Genomic DNA, 25,514 nt, shown 5'->3' on the forward strand with positions numbered 1-25,514 from the left:
GGAATGTTAACCCATTCTTGTCTAATGTAGGATTCTAGTTGCTCAACTGTCTTAGGTCTTTTTTGTCGTATCTTCTGTTTTATGATGCGCCAAACGTTTTCTATGGGTGAAAGATCTGGACTGCAGTCTGGCCAGTTCAGTACCCGGACCCTTCTTCTACGCAGCCATGATGCTGTAATTGATGCAGTATGTGGTTTGGCATTGTCATGTTGGAAAATGCAAGGTCTTCCCTGAAAGAGACATCGTCTGGATGGGAGCATATGTTGCTCTAGAACCTGGATATACCTTTCAGCATTGATGGTGTCTTTCCAGATGTGTAAGCTGCCCATGCCACACGCACTAATGCAACCCCATACCATCAGAGCTTCTGAACTGAGTGCTGATGACAACTTGGGTCGTCCTTCTCCTCTTTAGTCCGAATGACATGGCGTCCCTGATTTCCATAAAGAACTTCAAATTTTGATTCGTCTGACCACAGAACAGTTTTCCACTTTGCCACAGTCCATTTTAAATGAGCCTTGGCCCAGAGAAAACGTCTGTGCTAGGGATCGACCAATATGTTTTTTTCAGGGCCGATACCGATACCGATTATTATGGAATTGGGATGCCGATAACCGATATGTGCAACCGATAAATGTAAACATTATAATTCACATGAAATTAAACATGGCACACACTGACACAGACCTTCATATCCATGAAATGTATGTTTAATTGTAAAATTGAACATGAATTTTTGTGCAGGGAGATGCCAGCAGCATTTGTACAATAAAGTCAAACATTAGTTAGAATAAAATGAGAAATAAAATAATAAAATAAATATTCACCAATAAAAAAAATCACTCTCTACTATATTACAGCTCACCATTTTCAGTGGAAAATAAATGAAAATACACTCCGGATTCTTTTACACTAAGAACTAAGTAAGACTTACCAACTTCAAGTAGTTTTTAAATAACAAATCAAGTGTAGGGAGCTGCCTGCAGCATTTTTTAAAAAGTAAAATCAAACATAAAGTAGCCTATCACTCCCTATTATGTAACAACTTAACAAGTAACCATCTACATTCTAATGCTTTTAATGCCCAAGCCTAATATTCCCAATTTAGGAGGATTATATTGTAGTGAAGGAAGCACAGTTACTCTGCATGTTAAAAGGAGCGGCTGCTCCTTTAAGAGTCTGTTCAGAGAACAGAAGTCGGAGTGAGGGGGCGGCTTGAAACAGTTCACAGCGGTTAGCTACGCATGTTGATTGGCTATATCGCTTGTGCCAAACAAATCAGATGTTGTGGTGGGCAGGACTGTGTTCTTGAACTCAGAGAGGCGAGTGCAGGAAAGGACGTCCAGTGACAGTCGCGTTAGGAACGAAATGGCTGCAAAAAGGCATGTTATCGGCATATCGGTGGAAATTATGGCCGATACCGATAACCCTAAAAATGCAGAATATCGGCCCGATATATCGGCCAGGCTGATTATTGGTCGACCCCTAGTCTGTGCTTCTGAATCATGTTTAGATACGGCTTCTTCTTTGAACTACGGAGTTTTAGCTGGCAACGGCGGACGGCACGGTGAATTGTGTTCACAGATAATGTTCTCTGGAAATATTCCTGAGCCCATTTTGTGATTTCCAATACAGAAGCATGCCTGTATGTGATGCAGTGCCGTCTAAGGGCCCGAAGATCACGGGCACCCAGTATGGTTTTCCGGCCTTGACCCTTACGCACAGATTCTTCCAGATTCTCTGAATCTTTGGATGATATTATGCACTGTAGATGATGATATGTTCAAACTCTTTGCAATTTTACACTGTCGAACTCCTTTCTGATATTGCTCCACTATTTGTGGGCACAGAATTAGGGGGATTGGTGATCCTCTTCCCATCTTTACTTCTGAGAGCAGCTGCCACTCCAAGATGCTCTTTTTATACCCAGTCATGTTAATGACCTATTGCCAATTGACCTAATGAGTTGCAATTTGGTCCTCCAGCTGTTCCTTTTTTGTACCTTTAACTTTTCCAGCCTCTTATTGCCCCTGTCCCAACTTTTTTGAGATGTGTTGCTGTCATGAAGTTTCAAATGAGCCAATATTTGGCAAAACTTTCAAAATGTCTCACTTTCGACATTTGATATGTTGTCTATGTTCTATTGTGAATACAATGTCAGTTTTTGAGATTTGTAAATTATTGCATTCCGTTTTTATTTACAATTTGTACTTTGTCCTAACTTTTTTGGAATCGGGGTTGTATATACAGTGGTGCTTGAAAGTTTGTGAACCTTTTAGAATTTTCTATATTTCTGCATAAATATGACCTAAAACATCATCAGATTTTCACACAAGTCCTAAAAGTAGATAAAGAGAACCCAGTTAAACAAACGAGACAACAATATTATACTTGGTCATTTATTTATTGAGGAAAGTGATCCAATATTACATATCTGTGAGTGGCAAAAGTATGTGAACCTCTAGGATTAGCAGTTAACTTGAAGGTGAAATTAGAGTCAGGTGTTTTCAATCAATGGGATGACAATCAGGTGTGAGTGGGCACCCTGTTTTATTTAAAGAACAGGGATCTATCAAAGTCTGACCTTCACAACACATGTTTGTGGAAGTGTATCATGGCATGAACAAAGGAGATTTCTGAGGACCTCAGAAAAAGCGTTGTTGATGCTCATCAGGCTGGAAAAGGTTACAAAACCATCTCTAAAGAGTTTGGACTCCACCAATCCACAGTCAGACAGATTGTGTACAAGTAGAGGAAATTCAAGACCATTGTTACCCTCCCCAGGAGTGGTCAACCAACAGAAATCACTCCAAGAGCAAGGCGTGTAATAGTTGGTGAAGTCACAAAGGACCCCAGAGTAACTTCTAAGCAACTGAAGGCCTCTCTCACATCCGCTAATGTTACTGTTCATGAGTCCACCATCAGGAGAACACTGAACAACAATGGTGTGCATGGTAGGGCTGCAAGGAGAAAGCCACTGCTCTCCAAAAAGAACATTGCTGCTCGTCTGCAGTTTGCTAAAGATCATGTGGACAAGCCAGAAAGCTATTGGAAAAATGTTTTGTGGATGGATGAGACCAAAATAGAACTTTTTGGTTTAAATGAGAAGCGTTATGTTTGGAGAAAGGAAAACACTGCATTCCAGCATAAGAACCTTATCCCATCTGTGAAACATGGTGGTAGTACTATCATGGTTTGGGCCTGTTTTGATGCATCTGGGCCAGGACAGCTTGCCATCATTGATGGAACAATGAATTCTGAATTATACCAGTGAATTCTAAAGGAAAATGTCAGGACATCTGTCCATGAACTGAATCTCAAGAGAAGGTGGGTCATGCAGCAAGACAACGACCCTAAGCACACAAGTTGTTCTACCAAAGAATGGTTAAAGAAGAATAAAGTTAAATGTTTTGGAATGGCCAAGTCAAAGTCCTGACCTTAATCCAATCGAAATGTTGTGGAAGGACCTGAAGCGAGCAGTTCATGTGAGGAAACCCACCAACATCCCAGAGTTGAAGTTGTTCTGTCCGGAGGAATGGGCTAAAATTCCTCCAAGCCAGTGTGCAGGACTGATCAACAGTTACCGGAAATGTTTAGTTGCAGTTACTGCTGCACAAGGGGGTCACACCAGATACTGAAAGCAAAGGTTCACATACTTTTGCCACTCACAGATATGTAATATTGGATCATTTTCCTCAATAAATAAATGACCAAGTATAATATTTTTGTCTCATTTGTTTAACTGGGTTCTCTTTATCTACTTTTAGGACTTGTGTGAAAATCTGATGATGTTTTAGGTCATATTTATGCAGAAATATAGAAAATTCTAAAGGGTTCACAAACTTTCAAGCACCACTGTAGTCAGTTTTGCAATAGCAAGATATGCAGTGGGCGGACTTCACGTGTCTCAAAGGAAGCTGATAGACTTCACCCTCTCTGGTTGGTCACGGTCATATGATCAAGAAGACCTACCTGGTTGGTGGAACAGGCCAAAATGAGTTCTCTGGGGAATGCTCTAGTTATTGCAAACTGCATTGTACAACAGCTTTCATCCCAGAAACACTAGTAGACTCAGAAACGTCACAAAATGATGCAGAAAATAACCTCTATAACCTCTTAGACAAAAGTAACACCTTGCTGTCTGGTTGTTCCTGTAGGTGCAGGACTGAGTTCTTTGGTGTACTCCTCTTCATACCACACCAAGAGCTCCTGTCCTGGGTTAATGGATCGACAGCAACGATACAGAATTCCCCCTTGATACTCAAATGCCACAAGATTCTGTTCTTCTTCATTACGGGCACAATTCACATACCTAAAAGAGTGAGGCAACGTTTCAGAAAAAGGTAAAAAAATCAGATCAGAGTTACAGACTTGGAGAAAGCATGGTGGAGATATCAATGACATGAAGATAAAGTTCTTCCAACAAATGAGGAGCTGTAAAATCAAATCACTAAAACAACCCAACAGCTAGTGTACTGCTCACCTCATCCAATTCACATGCGTCTCTCTTTTGGCATCGATGTATTCTTCACACTGCATGCTCCTGTATACCTGTAGAAAAATACCACATTTACTTTTTTTAACACAAAATCAATACAGTGGGGCAAAAAAGTATTTAGTCAGCCACCAATTGTGCAAGTTCTCCCACTTAAAAAGATGAGAGAGGCCTATAATTTTCATCATAGGTACACTTCAACTATGAGAGACAGAATGGGGGGAAAGAATCCAGGAAATCACATTCTATGATTTTTAATGAATTAATTGGTAAATTCCTCGGTAAAATAAGTATTTGGTCACCTACAAACAAGCAAGATTTCTGGCTCTCACAGACCTGTAACTTCTTATAGAAGCTCCTCTGTCCTCCACTCATTACCTGTATTAATGGCACCTGTTTGAACTCGTTATCAGTATAAAAGACACCTGTCCACAACCTCAAACAGTCACACTCCAAACTCCACTATGGCCAAGACCAAAAAGCTGTCAAAGGACACCAGAAAAAAAATTGTAGACCTGCACCAGGCTGGGAAGACTGAATCTGCAATAGGTAAGCAGCTTGGTGTGAAGAAATCAACTGTGGGAGCAATTATTAGAAAATGGAAGACATACAAGACCACTGATAATCTCTCTCGATCTGGGGCTCCACGCAAGATCTCACCCCGTGGGGTCAAAATGATCACAAGAACGGTGAGCAAAAATCCCAGAACCACACGGGGGGACCTAGTGAATGACCTGCAGAGAGCTGGGACCAAAGTAACAAAGGCTACCATCAGTAACACACTACGCCACCAGGGACTCAAATCCTGCAGTGCCAGACGTGTCCCCCTGCTTAAGCCAGTACATGTTCAGGCCCGTCTGAAGTTTGCTAGAGAGCATTTGGATGATCCAGAAGAGGATTGGGAGAATGTCATATGGTCAGATGAAACCAAAATAGAACTTTTTGGTAAAAACTCAACTTGTCGTGTTTGGAGGAGAAAGAATGCTGAGTTGCATCCAAAGAACACCATACCTACTGTGAAGCATGGGGATGGAAACATCATGCTTTGGGGCTGTTTTTCTGCAAAGGGACCAGGACAACTGATCTGTGTAAAGGAAAGAATGAATGGGGCCATGTATCGTGAGATTTTGAGTGAAAACCTTCTTCCATCAGCAAGGGCATTGAAGATGAAACGTGGCTGGGTCTTTCAGCATGACAATGATCCCAAACACACCGCCCGGGCAATGAAGGAGTGGCTTCATAAGAAGCATTTCAAGGTCCTGGAGTGGCCTAGCCAGTCTCCAGATCTCAACCCCATAGAAAATCTTTGGAGGGAGTTGAAAGTCCGTGTTGCCCAGCGACAGCCCCAAAACATCACTGCTCTAGAGGAGATCTGCATGGAGGAATGGGCCAAAATACTAGCAACAGTGTGTGAAAACCTTGTGAAGACTTGCAGAAAACGTTTGACCTCTGTCATTGCCAACAAAGGGTATATAACAAAGTATTGAGATGAACGTTTGTTATTGACCAAATACTTATTTTCCACCATAATTTGCAAATAAATTCTTTAAAAATCAGACAAAGTGATTTTCTGGATTTTTTCCCCTCATTTTGTCTCTCATAGTTGCGGTATACCTATGATGAAAATGACAGGCCTCTCTCATCTTTTTAAGTGGGAGAACTTGCACAATTGGTGACTGACTAAATACTTTTTTGCCCCACTGTATATGGCTTTAAATGAGGTTTACAGAAACAAGAACAATGGCTCATGCCAATATTATTAAGCCTCATGAAGGCTGAATTAAAGGCTTTTGACTGTATTGTAAGATTCACAAAACAGCTGACAAGCTCCAAGATGAATTTAGTAACTATAGGAAAATGCAGGCAAGGCTTTATCAGAATTTAGGCAAAGGAAAGGTTTCTCATAAAAGGCTTTACTTCTGACATGGCAAAGCTGTGCTGTGAATCAGACCTCTCTGATAAATATCTGTCCCTTGTGTTTTGGTCTCTAAACAGACAGCTACAAAAATACACAACTTTAAAAGTCAGTTCTGTCTCTAAATGGGTTTTATATAAAATATTTTTGATCTGTACAAGTAATATTTATTTGGGCGCCAATGTTGTTTTCGTTCAGTGTAGCAGTGTTCATCTTTAATTTAAATGATTTTAAATTTACTTTTAGTCTTGTGTCCTGAAAATAGTAGTTACATTTTAGTTGTTTTTTTTTTATCAAGATTTCATCAATGGAACTCAATTTTAATTTTAGTCTATCAATGTTTTAATCATAATTTCCTCAGATAGTTGCATGGTACTTGTAAAATATGCCCTGCAGTTTTAAGAGGGCCTGTTGCAGCAGGGGTTTAGCCGGATTCTCCCCCAGCATATGGCTGGTTTTGTCACTATGCAGAAGTTACAATACTCAGCATAAATGAGTACACCCCCTTTGAAAAGTAACATTTTAAACAATCTCAATGAACACAAACAATTTCCAAAATGTTGACAAGACAAAGTTTAATATAACATCTGTTTAACTTATAACGTGAAAGTAAGGTTAATAATATAACTTAGATTACACTTTTTTTCAGTTTTACTCAAATTAGGGTGGTGCAAAAATGAGTACACCCCACAACAAAAACTACTACATCTAGTACTTTGTATGGCCTCCATGATTTTTAATGACATGAAGTCTTCTAGGTATGGAATGAACAAGTTGGCGATATTTTGCAACATCAATCTTTTTCCATTCTTCAACAATGACCTCTTTTAGTGACTGGATGCTGGATGGAGAGTGATGCTCAACTTGTCTCTTCAGAATTCCCCAAAGAAAATAATTTCTTTACACCACAAAGGTGAAGGCTACAAGAAGATCAGCAAAGCTTTACTTATCAGTCAGAATACTGTAGCAAAAGTGGTACAAAAATTTAAGAAAGATGGAACTGCAACCATCTCACAGAGACGTCCAGGTCGTCCACGGAAGTTAACACTTCGACAGGAGCATCTTCTGATGAGAAGGGTTGAAGAAAATTGGCATGCAAGTTCACTGCAGTTACCTAAAGAAGTAGAAAGCCAAACTGGGGGGACTATTTCCGGTGACACAATACGGCGTACACTGCAGAGGAATGGCATGAATGGATGCCGTCCACGAAAGAAGCCTCTCCTAAAGCCCAGGCACAAAAAAGCCCGCCTCGAGTTTGCCAGGGCCCATGCTGACAAAGATGAAGACTACTGGGACTCTGTACTCTGGAGTGATGAGAACAAGATAAATGTTTTTGGAACTGATGGCTTCAAAACTGTATGGCGTCGCAAAGGTGAGGAATACAAAGAAAAAATGCATGGTGCCTACAGTGAAACATGGTGGTGGCAGTGTCCTTATGTGGGGCTGCATGAGTGCTGCTGGTGTGGGGGAGCTGCATTTCATTGATGGCATCATGAATTCACAGATGTATTGCTCTATACTGAAAGAGAAGATGCTACCATCACTCCGTGCCCTTGGTCGTCGTGCACTTTTCCAACATGACAATGATCCTAAACACACATCTAAGGCCACTGTTGGATTTCTGAAGAAGAACAGGGTGAAAGTGATTCAGTGGCCAAGTATGTCTCCTGATCTGAACCCAATCGAACACCTATGGGGAATTCTGAAGAGACAAGTTGAGCATCACTCTTCATCCAGCATCCAGTCACTAAAAGAGGTAATTGTTGAAGAATGGAAAAAGATTGATGTTGCAAAATGTCGCCAACTTGTTCATTCCATGCCTAGAAGACTTGCTGTTGTCATTAAAAATCATGGAGGCCATACAAAGTACTAGATGTAGTAGTTTTTGTTGTGGGATGTACTCATTTTTGCACCACCCTAATTTGAGTAAAACTGAAAAATGTGTAATCCAAGTTATATTATTAACCTTACTTTCATGTTATAAGTTACAGATGTTATTTTAAACTTTGTCTTGTCAACATTTTGGAAATTGTGTTCATTGAGATATTGTTTAAAATGCTACTTTTCAAAAGGGGGTGTACTCATTTACGCTGAGCACTCTATGTGGAGTTAGCCACGACTGTAATGGTGATGAGCGCTATTTTCATATGAAGACGTTACTTTGTTCAGACCAATGCCGTGTGTGTGTCCTGACTCATATATCCGTTAGAATCCAGGAGCATTATGAAAGCCATGCGAACAGGGAAGTGAGCGAGTCTAGCAAACCGAATTCACTCCCGCTTCCCAACTACGGTCAGGAACGTGAAAAAGAGGGAAGGCAACATTCTGGAATGGATTTTACTCAGGATATTTCCCCTAGCTGTAAAAATTCCCTTGAGAAGTAAGCTAGGATGACTGTCTGAACAAAACCAGCTATCTTGGGTCACGTTTATTCGTCAGGGCATAATGAACAGAGATTTTGTTTTGCCGTGCTTTTACCGGCCCTCTCTGTGGGCCTGTCATTTCGGGTTCACATGACAGCATACGTGTTCTCACCGGTCAATCACAACCAAGTTAGCTAATGCACATTAACATTCTACACTAATGCAAAAGCAGTGTGCAGCAGTGAAACAAAAGCCATGGAAAGGTCAAAAATTAAAGGAGGAGCTAAAAAAACAAACCAGGCATTAGAGGCATAGGCTTCCAAATGTTTAAAAAAAAAATAAATCTACAAACTGTTTGGGCATCAGCACCCTGAATTGGCCTGCAATGCCATTTTCAAGGACCAGAATGAAGAGCTTAAAATGGACATTAAAACATAGCCATAGACTAGGCTGTTGCCTCTCACAGTTACCAGAGGACTAGCCCCCCTGTAACCCTAGCTGTATAGGTGAGAGGCTGAGGGTTATGGAAACGAAGGTCAGCGCCGCCCAATGTGCCTGACTGCATGGAGCGGGAAGGACTTTAGAGATGGGCTAGGCTGCATGTTCACTTAAAACTGCTGTAACTTGCCCAACCATAATTGACTATCATATGTACCAGAGATTTCCAAGCTTGTTGGGGCTGAAGCACATCAAAAGGTCAAATAAGAATGTCAAGGCACACCAAATTAAAAGTTGGCTATCGATTATGAAGAATGTCACACACATTATGATGGGCTAGAAGGTCATTTGCAAAATTTGACCCAGATTGCACTACAGCAGATTGTCAAATAATTATTAAAACAGATAGGTAAATCAGACAGGCAATTGTATAATTTTTTTAAAAACGTGAGGCAACGCTCATTACAGTGTTTTCCATGAGTTTCCTAGACTGTAGTGAGTGAAGGAAGCATTTTCAGAACACAAACACCATTTGATTTGAGACTGATAACATTAAGTGTCCACTCCAGTCATCCACTAGTCCAAACACAATACTATGGTTAGCAATTTAAAACAGCAAACAGATAACATCAATGGAGAAGTTAGCATTGATAATTAGCATTCATCAAACTTGAGCTTAGAGAACGTTAACACCAGCATGTCCGAATCTCATATCCTCACTTGAAAACAGTGCACGGTTAAATTTGTAGAGTTTTAGCTTATTTGAGTCAGAATAGCTGCTAACACATCCAGTAGCATGTATTTGTCATTCAAAACACAAGTGCATGCTCTAACCAGAGTTCAAAATAGGTTTATTTTTTGGCTAAAATGAAATTATTCTGCATGTTCTCTATTCAATATTTTACATTTTCTAAAAAAATAAATAAACCAGTTGAACACAGGTAACCACTTCTGCTTCATTTCTTTGAGGGCTGAAATGTATGCTCTAGTCATTTTTTTTAACCGTTTATGAACTGTTAAACTCCTTAACCATGCTTTGCGAGTGTGGCCTTTTTGCTGTGGCATCACCATTCATATCGATACAATCAGTGTGTTTATGCTTAAATTACTAAAGCACAAAATTGTTTTGTGCAAGGTCTTCATAGATCTAAAACTCTTAATTTTGCTCTCAAAGTGCACCAGTTTGATACATTTAACTTTAAAATAAACAAAATTATCTCACAGGGGAGCATGCCCCCAGAGCGAGGGCCACTGACCCTAGTTTCACAAAATCCTGAGGGAAACACTATTATTCTGTCTTTTTTTAAAAAAATAACTACTGCCAGAGGAAAAGCTACCTGTTCTGTTGCAAGTTAGGGTAGCTGTGAAAGAAAGCTCTCTTAGCTCAAATGTAGAAGTAGGTGACCGTGATTATGCAACATATCCTAGAAGCATGTTGATGTTCAAAAATAAACTTGACGGGTAGTGAATTAATGTGGCAAGTGTGTGTGGAAGGAGAAATCATGAGACAGAGCTCCGCTTTTGAATATAAAAGTGTGTCATTGCATATCGTATAACAAAATTGGAAGCCATCCTACCAGTGCAACATCTGCTTATTTTAGATTTAATTATTTATTTCGGTCATTTCAACTTTCAATAACATACACACTGGTTACATACATATCAGCAAGAAAGACCGAAAAGGATTAGAGTGAAGCAAAAGCTTATTGCATCTACCCTCATCACATTTCATAAATTAATAAATCTTTTTTTTTTTATGCCAAAGGAATTAAGGAAAGAAACAAAAAGGAAAAAAAACCCTAAAATAATAGTAACAATAGTATCTGTTACATTTTGTTCAATACAATTTTACAGCTTTCAATTTCAAATGAACACCAAAACACACATATTGGATTTTGACGTTTTCGTATTCTGTAGCGTTACACATCAAGTAGCTGGATCAAATTTAAATCAAACCATTTTTTCCCAAACATATTTCACATCTCAGTTTTGTACTTACTGATAATCTTATATGTTTGTATGCTTTTTTTAAGGCCTTTAAGCGTGCTACACAGTTTAATTTCATTTTCAAGACCATTCCATAAATTAACTCCTGTTATAGATATACACCTCTGTTTCACATTTGTTCTGAACTTTGTTTTAACAGACATATACGAGTTCCTCTCAATTCATAATGACTCTCTCTGATTTGAAAAAACCTCTGAATACAGTCAGGGATAGTTTTGTTTTTGATTTTAGACATAAATTGAGCAATTTTGTTTGGTTGGTTCACTATAACATACATTGTGTATGATCCTAATAGCTCTTTTCTGCAATATGAAGATCGGGTTGGTGATTGTTTTACATGCATTTCCCCAGACCTCCACACAATAAGTTATGTATGGAACAAGCAGAGAATTATAAAGTGCGTGCAATGATTTTTGGCTTAGAATGTGTTTAGTTTTATGAAGTATTGCAATAGACTTGGACATTTTTGTTTTTACATGTTTAACTTGACTTGACAGGTAATGAACTAATGTGGCAAGTGTGTGTGGAAGGAGAAATCATGAGACGGAGAGCTCCACTTTTGAATATAAAAACGTGTCATTGCATATCGTACAACGAAATTGGATGCCATCCTACCAGTGCAACATCTGCTTATTAAAAATAAAGAAATAAAATATGTCCACATAATATATATTAACAACTCAAATTCTAAAAAGACATACACGCACAAAATATTCACACACTGCTGTTTTTTTTTTTTTTTAAATTGCACGGTCCCTTTAAAACAAGCACTGTTTAGTGCAGTTATGGCTCTTGGGTAGAAGCTCTTTTTCGGTCTATAGACCCCTTACACTGACATCACATTTACGTTAGCAACGGTCACTACCCTACCCTATAGATAGTTTTCACATGACGTCACAGAGTCGGGGATTCCCTGGTGGTGGCCATCTTTGGGGCCAAGCTTACCGTACGGGTCACTGAAGTCAAGTGGAGCTTTTATGGAATTCCCACTGTACAGGAGCACGAAGGCGAGCAAACTCAGCATACAAAGGAGAAATCTATGGCTTGCAAGAATCAACGGCAAGGATTATCAGCCTTCCAAACACAGCAAAGTCTGCTCCGATCATTTTATAAGTGGTAAGTTGTTTAAATAAACAATCAATTGTGTTTAAGTTTGTTTTTGGAAACCAAAACATCATGTGAACAATCTCTGGAGAATGCCTAACTGGAACCGCTGAGTGTACGTTTACATTGTAATGTACACTTAATATCGCTCGTTTGTCACGTTTCTATTTGAAACTTGTCACTTCACTCACGCAAGGGTCATTTTTGAAAAACATTTTAGGTCTATTCTGTATGATTTGATTTGTGTTTGGGACGCAAACAGCGCGCCTTTTGGCGGATGCCACCTGAATCGCGCAGATCCGATTTTTTTTTTAGGGGGGGCGTTGGAGTGTCTGATTATAATTTCAAAGTAAATTCTGTATTAAAATTACTAAATAAGCAAATCCGTTACAGTCCATGAAACAGGAAGTATAAGGATGAGAAAAAACAGTTTAAATCGGGAAGCTGCACACATTTGTGCAGCCTGAGCAGTGTGCAGGACTGAGCAAATGTGCGCAGCTTCCCGATTTAAACTGTTTTTTTCTCATCCTTATACTTCCTGTTTCATGGACTGTAACGGATTTGCTTATTTAGTAATTTTAATACAGAATTTACTTTGAAATTATAATCAGACACTCCAACGCCCCCCCTAAAAAAAAAATCGGATCTGCGCGATTCAGGCGGCATCCGCCAAAAGGCGCGCTGTGAATATATAAAGTTGTACATATCAGACAGCCTTTAAAGTTTGATGAAGTCAGTTTCAGGCTTTGGAGCAGGCTTTGGCAGTTTCAGGCTTTGGCAGCCCTGCATAGTCACTTGAAAATGCATCTTTGTCCACTTCGTAGGGGTCAATTCCCCCAATCAAGGCCAATTTGGCTGCATACCCTTGTCGTGAGATGTGTATCTATATACTTCTGTTTGCTTGATTTTGGCAACATTGATCTTTATTTTAGAAAACTGATTATATAACTTCATAAATTCATCCGAGATAACGTAGCCAGTAGTGGCGATGGTCCGTTTTGTTTGCCCACCAAGATGGCGGCTGGGGGGCGTTCCCCGGAATGCCGTGACGTCAGTGAAAACTATCTATACCTGGGGGACAAGCAAACTTTGTTTACATACTGTTCACATACTGAAGCCAAGCAAAGATGTCAGACGTCCGTTGCTGTTGTCTGTTGTCTGAAGAAAACTACAGCTAAAAAAGCTCTACTAATGGATTACTTTGATAATCTTGGTTATAAAGAAGTGAAGGATACATGGAAATTAGAGTTTATTAGTGGCTATGATCTGTACAAAATTCCTCAAAACCAATGGAGTGGCGGTGCAGATTTGTGGCCTAGTGTTAGCTAGATGTTGGAATGTACTTTCCTTTTCCGGAAGAATCCGGACATGGAAGAACAGTTCCAAAAAAAAAAAACTGCACACCCCACTACAAAAACAAGAAAACCTTTGTGTAAAGAATTTTTACCGACATCAGCTTTAGGGAACAGAATGCTGCAAAAGCCTGAGCATTTACTCTCAAAGGACTACTACTTGAACTGTGGGCTAGATGGTATTCTCGGCCCGCCATGTCTCAACAACCTCAAGGACATCAAGTTACAGAGCTATTTGCACTCATTTATACATTGATATTTATGATTTGTTAAAAAAGAAACAAATCTCTGAAGTATTATTATTTGTAAAATAACGTTATCTTGCTCTAGACTTTCAAACAATGTTGTAAGATTTTATTTTAATTTTATCTAATAGTGGATGGTACAATAATTACAAATGCAAACAGAATCAGCACATTCCAGTTGTAGCTGTAGTCATATAGCTAACTATAAATCATATAGTTAACTATAATCACCCTTGTAATAATAATTTCAATAAACTGTTCATGTTCAGTTCCTTCTTCATTTATTCTCTATTCAAAAGGCACAACTGAGTCACACAGGTTGATAAGTGTGCAACAGACAGTAACAATTTTATCCAAAATAGTTTTTCCTGCGGGCGGCACGGTGGTGTAGTGGTTAGCGCTGTTGCCTCACAGCAAGAAGGTCCTGGGTTCGAGCCCCGGGGCCGGCGAGGGCCTTTCTGTGTGGAGTTTGCATGTTCTCCCCGTGTCCGCGTGGGTTTCCTCCGGGTGCTCCGGTTTCCCCCACAGTCCAAAGACATGCAGGTTAGGTTAACTGGTGACTCTAAATTGACTGTAGGTGTGAATGTGAGTGTGAATGGTTGTCTGTGTCTATGTGTCAGCCCTGTGATGACCTGGCGACTTGTCCAGGGTGTACCCCGCCTTTCGCCCGTAGTCAGCTGGGATAGGCTCCAGCTTGCCTGCGACCCTGTAGAAGGATAAAGCGGCTAGAGATAATGAGATGAGATGAGTTTTTCCTGCCTTAGTCGATTTATTTCCATTTCACATGCCTGCAGCTGTTGTAAAGTTCAGTGCATTTGTGTAGAACTCTCTCAAGCTGTAGGTTCATTACTACACTCTGGCTCCAGGTTGACATTTTGCACAGGACTGAGTTCCTCTGATAACAGAAGCAAAGCTTCAGCGCTTTTTGCTCTTAATCTTTTCTGTTCTTTCAGGATGCATCAGGAGCATGTCGCTCCTTGTTGGGTTTTTTAACGAATGTCGTCAGCGTTGTTTGTTTGGTGCCCAATCTGGGTTTTCCATGTCGAATGAGGAAGTTGGTTCATCTGGAAGAAAATCATTTGATTTTGTCTGAACACCTTCATGAAGAAGCTAATTCAAATGTGAGCAGAAATAAAAGGAGATTCTTAAACTCTTCCATAGTCTGTTGTGCCTGTCTATTTTTTAATACATTTTAAATCGTCGCAAATTTCTCTGCAATTTTCAGGGTTAGCTCCTCTCGCTGTATTCTCTTTTACCACTCATTTCTTCATTGTTCTTGAAGCATTTGCTTATCTTTGTTAACATTTTCTTCATAGCAGGGAAATGGTAAGATCTTTTATCTATTCCTCGATTTAAATGATTGGAACAACCAAAAACAGTGCAAAAATGAACCATATTTAAGACTGGTTAAGCCTTGCTTACACGAAAACTGGTGTCTCTTCACCTAGGGGTCAATTATCACGTAATGCGTAATGTCATGTGCAAGGGGTCTATTTGTCCATTTCTTAATTGACCTGAACTGCATGCCCAAGGGCAGCAGTTCAAACAGAGAATTTCTGAGGTGGGACGGATCTTTTAATATACTGAGGGTTCTTTTGAGGCAGCAGGAACTGTAAAGCTCTTCCAGGCAGGGAAGAGGGCATCCGATGATCATCTGGGTGGTGGTGACAACCCTCTGGAGAACTTTTCTCTCTGCTCCTGTGCAGCTGACAAACCACACACTGATGCAGTATGTATGTAAGTATGTTCTCTATGGAGCAACAATAGAAGGAGACAAGCAGTTTTTGAGGGAGGTCGTTCATCCTGAGGATCATCAGGAAGTAAAGTCTCTGCTGTGCGTTCTTTATCACTTGTGTGGCATTAGAGCTCCAGGTCAGCTCCTCCTCTATGTGCACCCCAAGGAACCAGAAGTCCAGGATCCTCTCCACATATTGCGCACTGATGAGAATAGGCTGAAAGTCCGTTTTCTTTTTCCTTAAGTCTATGATCAGCTCCTTGGTTTTGGTGGTTGAGGACCAGGTTTGTTGACTCAGCACCACCCAGACAGCTGCTCAACCTTGTGCTGATAAGCAGACTCCTTCCCCCCAGAGATGAGCCCCACTATGGTAGTATCATCTGCAAATATGATGTCATTACGGGAGCGAGCAGGGTGCAGTTGTAAGTGTAGAAGAACAACTTGTTTAATCCTAGATAAAGTCGTGGCACAGCCGTTATGCTCATATTTACATAGGAATAACATCCATGAAATGTATCAGTCAGGATTTAGACATCATCACAAAGAGACAGCTCTGGTTAAAGTAGTAAACGACCTACTGTTGGTGTCTGATCAGGGCTGTGTCTTGCTGCTTGTGTTGCTTGACCTTTGTGCAGCATTTGATACCATTGATCATTCCATTCCTCTGGATAGACTAGAAAATGTTGTGGGAGTTAAGGGAACGGCCCTCTCCTGGCTCAGCTCTTATTTAACTGATCGCTATCAGTATGTTGATGTAAATGGTGATTCTTCTAGACATACTGCATTTTTTATATCTCAGGGCTTTACATTAGCACCCGCCAAATGCGGGTAAAATTCGGCTTTGGCGGGTGGTTTATTCTGTGGTATGACAATATATTTTAATTGTAGTTTTCTCTGAAGGCATCTGATATAATAAACACATTGCAATGTAATATTACACACCTACAACTCCCATGAGCACCTGCATAAACATTCTGACAACATGCTAGAATTGTTTAGAACATTCGTTAACGTCTCCGATAAAATCAAATGATACGGTAACCTGCGGTTAATGAACAAAGCAACAAAGTTGCTGACGACTGACAAGTGCACTGTGTGGCAACATACAGCTGGAGTTTCAAACCCTGCTGCTCAGGAAAAAAGGGGCAGAAATGAGCAGGGCCGGAGCAGCATTTTAAAATCACTGAGGTCCGTGATGCGCAAAGCACACGCTGAAAAATGTTCGCCATATTTAAATGAGAGGGGTGAATTACACACCACACAAGAGATCTCATCTCATTATCTCTAGCTGCTTTATCCTGTTCTACAGGGTCGCAGACAAGCTGGAGCCTATCCCAGCTGACTACGGGCGAAAGGCGGGGTACACCCTGGACAAGTCGCCAGGTCATCACAGGGCTGACACATAGACACAGACAACCATTCACACTCACATTCACACCTACGGTCAATTTAGAGTCACCAATTAACCTAACCTGCATGTCTTTGGACTGTGGGGGAAACCGGAGCACCCGGAGGAAACCCACGCGGACACGGGGAGAACATGCAAACTCCGCACAGAAAGGCCCTTGCCGGCCACGGGGCTTGAACCTGGACCTTCTTGCTGTGAGGCAACAGCGCTAACCACTACACCACCGTGCCGCCCAGATTGGCTCGTTCATAGCAAAACCGAAAATACCATGTACTGCGAAGACTGTAGAAAGTCTGGCAAAGACAGGCAACAGTAATTTTAAACTCGAAACTATAAAGGACTACGAAAAGTCAAATGCACACATCGGTACTATTACATCAAAACCGGCGAAGACTTCTGGTTCACTACAGGACAGCATTGCTTTCAGTCCCTGGCTGTCATGAAGTTGGCTGAGCTGGAGAGGATGGAGCTGCCGTTTAGAAACGTTCACGTGATTGTAAAGAAGTTGATCCCGCCCCAGCTATCAACTTATGATCTGCTGGAAGCCTCAGGTCACGAAGACCATTTTTCATGGACCATTCAGACTCATCTGATGATGAATGTAATGAGGACATTTAATGTCTCTCTCTACACATGTTCACACACACACACACACACACACACACACACACACACACACACACACACACACTTAATAGATAATACATAATATACATAATAATACTTGATAATACACATAATACTTGCATATCAAAACATCAAATGTTTTTCAATGATAAATGTTTTGAATTGGACTTTTAATATTAGAATCAGTTCAATTGTACTGAATGTTATTTTTCATATACGATATTTCATATTGTAAGGGGCTTGAATTTGAGTTCAATAAACAGAATACTCTGCTTATATTTTTGTCTGAATTGGTTCCATGTTTTCATAGAGGGAGCTACCTCAACAGCACTGAATACTTGAGTGCTACTGTACAGATGCATTATACGCTGCCATTCATGATTAAATCTAGATCTTCCGAACTTTAACGCATCATGGTGAAGAAAAAACTGTGATTTCCTGGCAACAAAATTGTGGCTAGTGAAAAGGCTGAATGGCTAGTGACTCAGGAAAACCACTAGCCACAGTGGCCGGTGAGCAAAAAAGTTAATGTAAAGCCCTGATATATATATAAATATATATATAACCTCTGGGTGATATTATTCATAAACATGATATTAGTTTCCACTGTTATGCTGATGACACATAGTTGTATGTTTCTGCAAAACCAGATGAGAGACACCAGCTTAATAGAATTAAGGAATGTGTGAAGGACATTAGACACTGGATGCTTATTAACTTCCTTCTGCTTAACTCTGACAAGACTGAAGTACTTGTACTCGGACCACATGCAGCTAGAAGTAAGTTTTCTGATTCCACAGTAACTCTGGATGGCCTTTCTGTTTCTTCACGTGCAGCAGTAAAAGATCTCGGAGTGATTATTGACCCCGGACTTTCATTCGAAACTCATATCAATAACATTACCCGGTTAGCTTTCTTTCATCTCAGAAATATTTCTAAGAGAAGAAATTTAATGTCACTACACGAAGCAGAAAAATTAGTTCATGCTTTTGTTACCTCCAGGTTGGATTATTGTAATGCCTTACTGTCTGGATGTTCCAATAAGTGCATAAACAAGCTCCAGTTAGTTCAAAATGCAGCAGCAAGAGTCCTTACTAGAGCTAGAAAATATGACCCCATCACCCCTGTCTTATCCACACTGCATTGGCTCCCAATCAAATTTCACATTGATTGTAAAATACTATTCTTGACCTTGAAAGCACTGAATGGTCTCGCGCCACAGTACCTGAGTGAACTTCTGCTCCTCTATGACCCACCACGCCTACTTAGATCAAAAGGTGCAGGCTATCTGCTGGTACCTTGTATAGCAGGACTGTGAAATAGAAATGACAAAATCCGAGGAAACAATTTTAGCAGGGGGTCTGGGGGGCACAGCCCCCCAGGAGCTGGGGGCCACAGGGCCCCAGAAGCTGAACAGATTTTGTGTATATTGATAGATTTGAAGCATCTCCTGAAAGCAAATATTTTCTCAACCTCATCTCATTATCTCTAGCCGCTTTATCCTGTTCTACAGGGTCGCAGGCAAGCTGGAGCCTATCCCAGCTGACTACGGGCGAAAGGCGGGGTACACCCTGGACAAGTCGCCATGCCATTTAATTTGAACTGTTATTATTATGTTGAAATAATACAATATGAACTGATTTACCTTTTAACTGATAAGGGTTCACTTGAAGAATGAAAATATATCAGTAACATACAGTGGTGCTTGAAAGTTTGTGAACCCTTTAGAATGTTCTATATTTCTGCATAAATATGACCTAAAACATCATCAGATTTTCACACAAGTCCTAAAAGTAGATAAAGAGAACCCAGTTAAACAAAAATGAGACAAAAATATTATACTCGGTCATTTATTCATTGAGGAAAACGATCCAATATTACATATCTGTGAGTGGCAAAAGTATGTGAACCTCTAGGATTAGCAGTTAATTTGAAGGTGAAAATAGGGTCAGGTGTGTTCAATCAATGGGATGACAATCAGGTGTGAGTGGGCACCCTGTTTTATTTAAAGAACAGGGATCTATCAAAGTCTGATCTTCACAACACGCGTTTGTGGAAGTGTATCATGACACGAACAAAGGAGATTTCTGAGGACCTCAGAAAAAGCGTTGTTGATGCTCATCAGGCTGGAAAAGGTTACAAAACCATCTCTAAAGAGTTTGGACTCCACCAATCCACAGTCAGACAGATTGTGTACAAATGGAGGAAATTCAAGACCATTGTTACCCTCCCCAGGAGTGGTCGACCAACAAAGATCACTCCAAGAGCAAGGCGTGTAATAGTCAGCGAGGTCACAAAGGACCCCAGGGTAACTTCTAAGCAGCTGAAGGCCTCTCTCACATTGGCTAATGTTAATGTTCATGAGTCCACCATCAGGAGAACACTGAACAACAATGGTGTGCATGGCAGGGTTGCAAGGAGAAAGCCACTGCTCTCCAAAAAGAACATTGCTGCTCGTCTGCAGTTTGCTAAAGATCACGTGGACAAGCCAGAAGGCTATTGGAAAAATGTTTTGTGGATGGATGAGACCAAAACAGAACTTTCGGTTTAAATGAGAAGCATTATGTTTGGAGAAAGGAAAACGCTGCATTCCAGCATAAGAACCTTATCCCATCTGTGAAACCTGGTGGTGGTAGTATCATGGTTCGGGCCTGTTTTGCTGCATCTGGGCCAAGATGGCTTGCCATCATTGATGGAACAATGAATTCTGAATTATACCAGCGAATTCTAAAGGAAAATGTCAGGACATCTGTCCATGAACTGAATCTCAAGAGAAGGTGGGTCATGCAGCAAGACAACGACCCTAAGCACACAAGTCGTTCTACCAAAGAATGGTTAAAGAAGAATAAAGTTAATGTTTTGGAATGGCCAAGTCAAAGTCCTGACCTCAATCCAACCGAAATGTTGTGGAAGGACCTGAAGCGAGCAGTTCATGTGAGGAAACCCACCAACATCCCAGAGTTGAAGCTGTTCTGTACCGAGGAATGGGCTAAAATTCCTCCAAGACGGTGTGCAGGACTGATCAACAGTTACCGTAAACGTTTAGTTGCAGTTATTGCTGCACACCAGATACTGAAAGCAAAGGTTCACATACTTTTGCCACTCAAAGATATTTAATATTGGATAATTTTCCTCAATAAATAAATGACCAAGTATAATATTTTTGTCTCATTTGTTTAACTGGGTTCTCTTTATCTACTTTTAGAACTTGTGTGAAAATCTGATGATGTTTTAGGTCATTTTTATGCTAAAATATAGAAAATTGTAAAGGGTTCACAAACTTTCAAGCACCACTGTACCTCATATTGTAAATTCACTTATATTCTTGTGTCGATTTGTATCAATTCATTGGGTACCATAATGTCTCTTCCAGGGGGGAAATTCTAGACTGACTATCAAATAATAGTCACTAATGTTCTTGTTTTTGAACTGATTCAATACCAAAATGTCTTTCTTGTTCATGTTAGACAGATTCTAGTCAAAAACTATATACAACTATTTACAAGTCAATATTTATATGTATTTCCTTTTCTTTGTTAGCAGTTTCTTCAGCTTAGAAAGCCTACTCTTTTCTTTCTGACTTTCTATATGGCTTTTCCTTGCTCTTTTGGTCTCTCTTTCATTACACATTCATGATAAATGAACATTATGAACAATAACATACGTTAAAACTACATAAATAATAAATGTGAACAAGATGGTCTACCTGGTAATCTATAGTTCAACAGCTTCAATTTCACCAATTCCGCATGTTTTTTTCCTTTAACATGGTCAACCAAACGTGTTCTTCCACCAGAACCGTACTTCACATCCTGATGGCACAAGATGCAGTAAGCTTTCCCTGGTTCTTTTATCTTCCGTATGTGCTCATGGAGATATTCACTACCGGCTTTAAACTCCAGCCATCGCCAATTCCATGGATTTTTGATGCCGTTTTCCTTGTCAATGTTTTTGACATCGTCGGTCTCACCGTCCTCCCTCTGAACGATGTCCCTCCGTGACGCGGACATACCGCAAAATTCTCCTTTTCAAAACCGTTGATATCGAAAGCATGTTTAAAGAGCACAATGGTAAAACGAAAAGAACACAAGATTCGCGCCGTGGTTTGTAAGCATGGCACAAATGCCATAAACTGGTCTGTCATTGTCGCAAAAGAAAGAAAGATACCAAAAAAATTACGATGTTACAGAAAGAACAATTTGCGGTAGGCTCTTTACCAGACTCGCCGGCTCAGTGACACTCGCTGTACGAGACTACTAGCAGTCGGTAGACAACAACACCCCCCCCCCCATTTTTTTTTTTTTTGCAAAATTAGATGATTTACTAAAATTTTATTTTTGGCGGCCAAGTTCGCGGAATTCCGCGGATCCGCGGATTTTTCACAGCCCTGTGTATAGTGAAGGCTACATCAGGGGGCACAGCCTTTTCTTACAAAGCTCCACAGTTATGGAACAGCCTTCCAAGTAGTGTTCGGGAATCAGAAACAGTCCATGTTGAAGTCAAGGCTGAACGCATATCTGTTTAGCCAAGCCTTTTGTTAAGAGTGTTTATGAGGGAAAGGAGTAGATCTGGAGGGTCCTCAGACAGAGTGTTTTGGTAAACTGGGATGTATGGATGCTGTCAGTTCCCCACTCACTTGCTCGCTCGAGTTTGTTGATGGTGTAGTGGCTGCTGCTTTATGTCCCGGGGCTCCCTCATGCCTGTGCTACCTTCTGGCTCTCCCCTTTAGTTATGCTGTCATAGTTGCCGGAGTCCCTGCTTGTACTCAGTGCAATATGTATACTGTTCCTACTCATCAGGTGACATTGGGCATACCCAACAACCTGTTTTTTCTCTCTTTCTCTCCCCCCTCCCCCCATCTGTCCCTTGGAGTTACATGGCAATCCTGACCTCTTCTGCTCCTCAGACCTGCCTGATCCATTCTGATGCCCTACATCTGGTTGGAGTCTCATCACGTCGCTCCTGTGGAGGATGGCCCCATATGGACAGTTGAAAGTCACACTTGGAAGATGCTCTGGACTCTTACAGTAATGCTTTTATGGCTGAGGACTACAGCTGACTTGCTAACTTTAGGACTGCAGTTGTCATGAACAGTTTTGCACTCAAGTTTCCATCAATGAAGAGTTAGAACATCAACAAAACTGATTTCATGTTAAAAATGTTAGAATCACATTGTCTCTTATCACCCAAATGAGGATGGATTCCCTTTTGAGTCTGGTTCCTCTCGAGGTTTCTCTCTCATGTCGTCTGAGGGAGTTTTTCCTTGCCACCGTTGCCACAGGTTTGCTCATTGGGGATAGATTAAGGATAAAATTAGCTCATGTTTTAAGTCGTTCAAATTCTGTAAAGCTGCTTTGCGACAATGTCTATTGTTAAAAGCGCTATACAAATAAACTTGACTTGACTAGAGGGTGAAGAGTGGGGAGCCATTGCTGAGGCAATCAGACAGGAAGTCCTTTATCCAGAGGCAGATGGATTAAGACAGTCTCAGGTCTGTCAGGTTGGACACCAGTCTGTGAGGGAGAATGGTGTTGAATGCTGAGCTAAAGTCCACAAAGAACAGCCTAGCATAGCTCTCCTGCTGCTCAAGGTGAGTGAGGGCAGTGTGGAGAGTTGTTGCTATGGCATCCTCTGTAGACCCATTAGCTCTACAAGTATACTGGTGTCTAACATGGGTGGGGGACTTGAGATGATGCAAGTCTGAACCAGTTGCTCAAAGCGCTTCATGATGACGGGAGTAAGTGCCACTGATCAGTGGTCATTCAGGCTGCTAATGGTCTTTTTTTGGCAATGGAAGATGGTAGAGGACTTCAGGCAGGGTGGGATGGTGGACTGGGATAGGGACTGATTGACTTATGTGACATCCTATGCTCTGTACATAACATGGTTCTAGATGATGTTTTATTTTACTACAAGATACATGCCCATCAGAAATACTGGACAGAGGTGGTCAATTACTGCAGGAGTCTTGGTCAAGGTGGCTCATTGCTATTTAGCCCCTAATGTTCTCCAAGCTTTAGCATTAACAGCCCCATGAGCCTTTGCACTCTGGCAAGGCTCCATGGAACTGGCAACAACTAAAGCGACTGTCTTTTCTGGTCACTACAATAATAATCCTCCTCCCTGGAGCCAAATTTATTTTCAAAATGGAATTAAAGGCCATTTAGATAAAAAAAAGTAAAAGTGACTACCTACAAACATTTTTTATGAAAAAGTACAGTCGTTGTATTTAAAAAATATATTATTTCATGAGCCTGCATGAAAATGCATGGGGTTGCTCAAAATTCCACAGCACACTTCACTTTGTCTCACAGCACACCGGGTATATACTGTCTCATCTCATCATCTCTAGCCGCTTTATCCTGTTCTACAGGGTCGCAGGCAAGCTGGAGCCTATCCCAGCTGACTATGGGCGAAAGGCGGGGTACACCCTGGACAAGTCGCCAGGTCATCACAGGGCTGACACATAGACACAGACAACTTGAGCACTGAGGTGTTACTAGTATTTTTAGTAACAGGCAAGTTCCACCACACTGGCTAAAAGAACCGATGTCGGACCGCATTGTGCTCAAACTTGCGATTTACACCACTACTCCACATATCATCTGCAAGAAGAAATTGATATTAATTGGAGCTACCTTCATCTAGTCATCATATTTTGTTACATAAAAATACACAATCTTTATTATAAAATTTATGACAAACTCACAACGGAGGACTCTCCACTGTTCTTGGCTTCCTCTCGGTTCACCAGCTCTCCCTGGCAGGGGCCGAAGTGTGCACCTACTGGAACAGTCTCCCCCTTATTAAATACTCCCAGGCCTGCATCAGGAATACTGGACTTCTGGATTTCTAGCCCAGGAGGAAGTGTTTGTCTGGCTCGGTCAGGGACTCCCATGGGAACAGGAGTATCGGGGATGAAGGGTGGTCCATGAACCTCGCATTTGTTGAGGAAAAAGGATTTGCAAACTTCACAGTCTGGGAGTAGAGAAAACACAACAGGAAGAAATGAGGCCCAAATGTGTGTGCAATCTGTGTGTGTGTCTATCCAAGACCATATACAGTACATTAGTACTGTATAAAGGTTATCCTAAGAAAGCTTGCCAGTAAGGTTCACTGAGCATCTGGCTGAGACTAGAGGTGTCCATCAGGACTGGGATCAAACAGGACACAACAAGGTACCAGTATTGACAAAAAAATATGGAAACACCTACCAAAATGACAAAACACAATTTGACCTTTTGTTCTCAAGTTCTCTTAATAAACTAAACATTTTCATCATAACAAACAAATGTTACAAGTAACCAGAGTAAATAATTCTAAAATATTATCAATATTTGGTATGGAACCCCTTGACACTGAAGTGCACTGACATGATCAGGCATGCCATCATAAAGTTTATGAATAAAATCAAGTAGAATTGATCTCCATATGTCTTGCAACACTTCCCAGAGCTGTGGCAGGTTTGAAGGAGCCCTTTTCACCTTCTCTCGCTCCATGTAGTTCCAGACTTGCTCAATTATATTCATGTCAGGACTTTGGGCTGGCCAATCAAGAACTGTCAAGCTGACATCTTGTTCTTTGTTTTGTAAATACTGTTTAACCATCCTGGCTGTGTGTTTTGGGTCATTATCTTGCTGGAAGATAAAGTTGTTGCCAATGAGAGCTCTTCCAGAAGGCTCAGCATGATGGATAAGGATTTGTCTGTACTTGTCAGCAGTGAGGGTCCCATCTATTTTGTAGAGATGACCAACTCCATTGTAGGTGATGGCTCCCCATACTTGCAGGACCCCTCCGCCATGTTTTACTGTGGGAGAAATACAGT

The 25,514-nt window shown here is 40.8% G+C and overlaps 1 pseudogene; it reads right to left on the bottom strand.

Annotated features, from left to right (window-relative positions):
• Positions 1 to 25,514, bottom strand: part of LOC132883234 (uncharacterized) — a 114,186-nt pseudogene that overhangs the window by 16,859 nt on the left and 71,813 nt on the right.

This window comes from Neoarius graeffei, chromosome 3, assembly GCF_027579695.1.
Source record: "Neoarius graeffei isolate fNeoGra1 chromosome 3, fNeoGra1.pri, whole genome shotgun sequence".
Taxonomy (NCBI): Eukaryota; Metazoa; Chordata; class Actinopteri; order Siluriformes; family Ariidae; genus Neoarius; species Neoarius graeffei.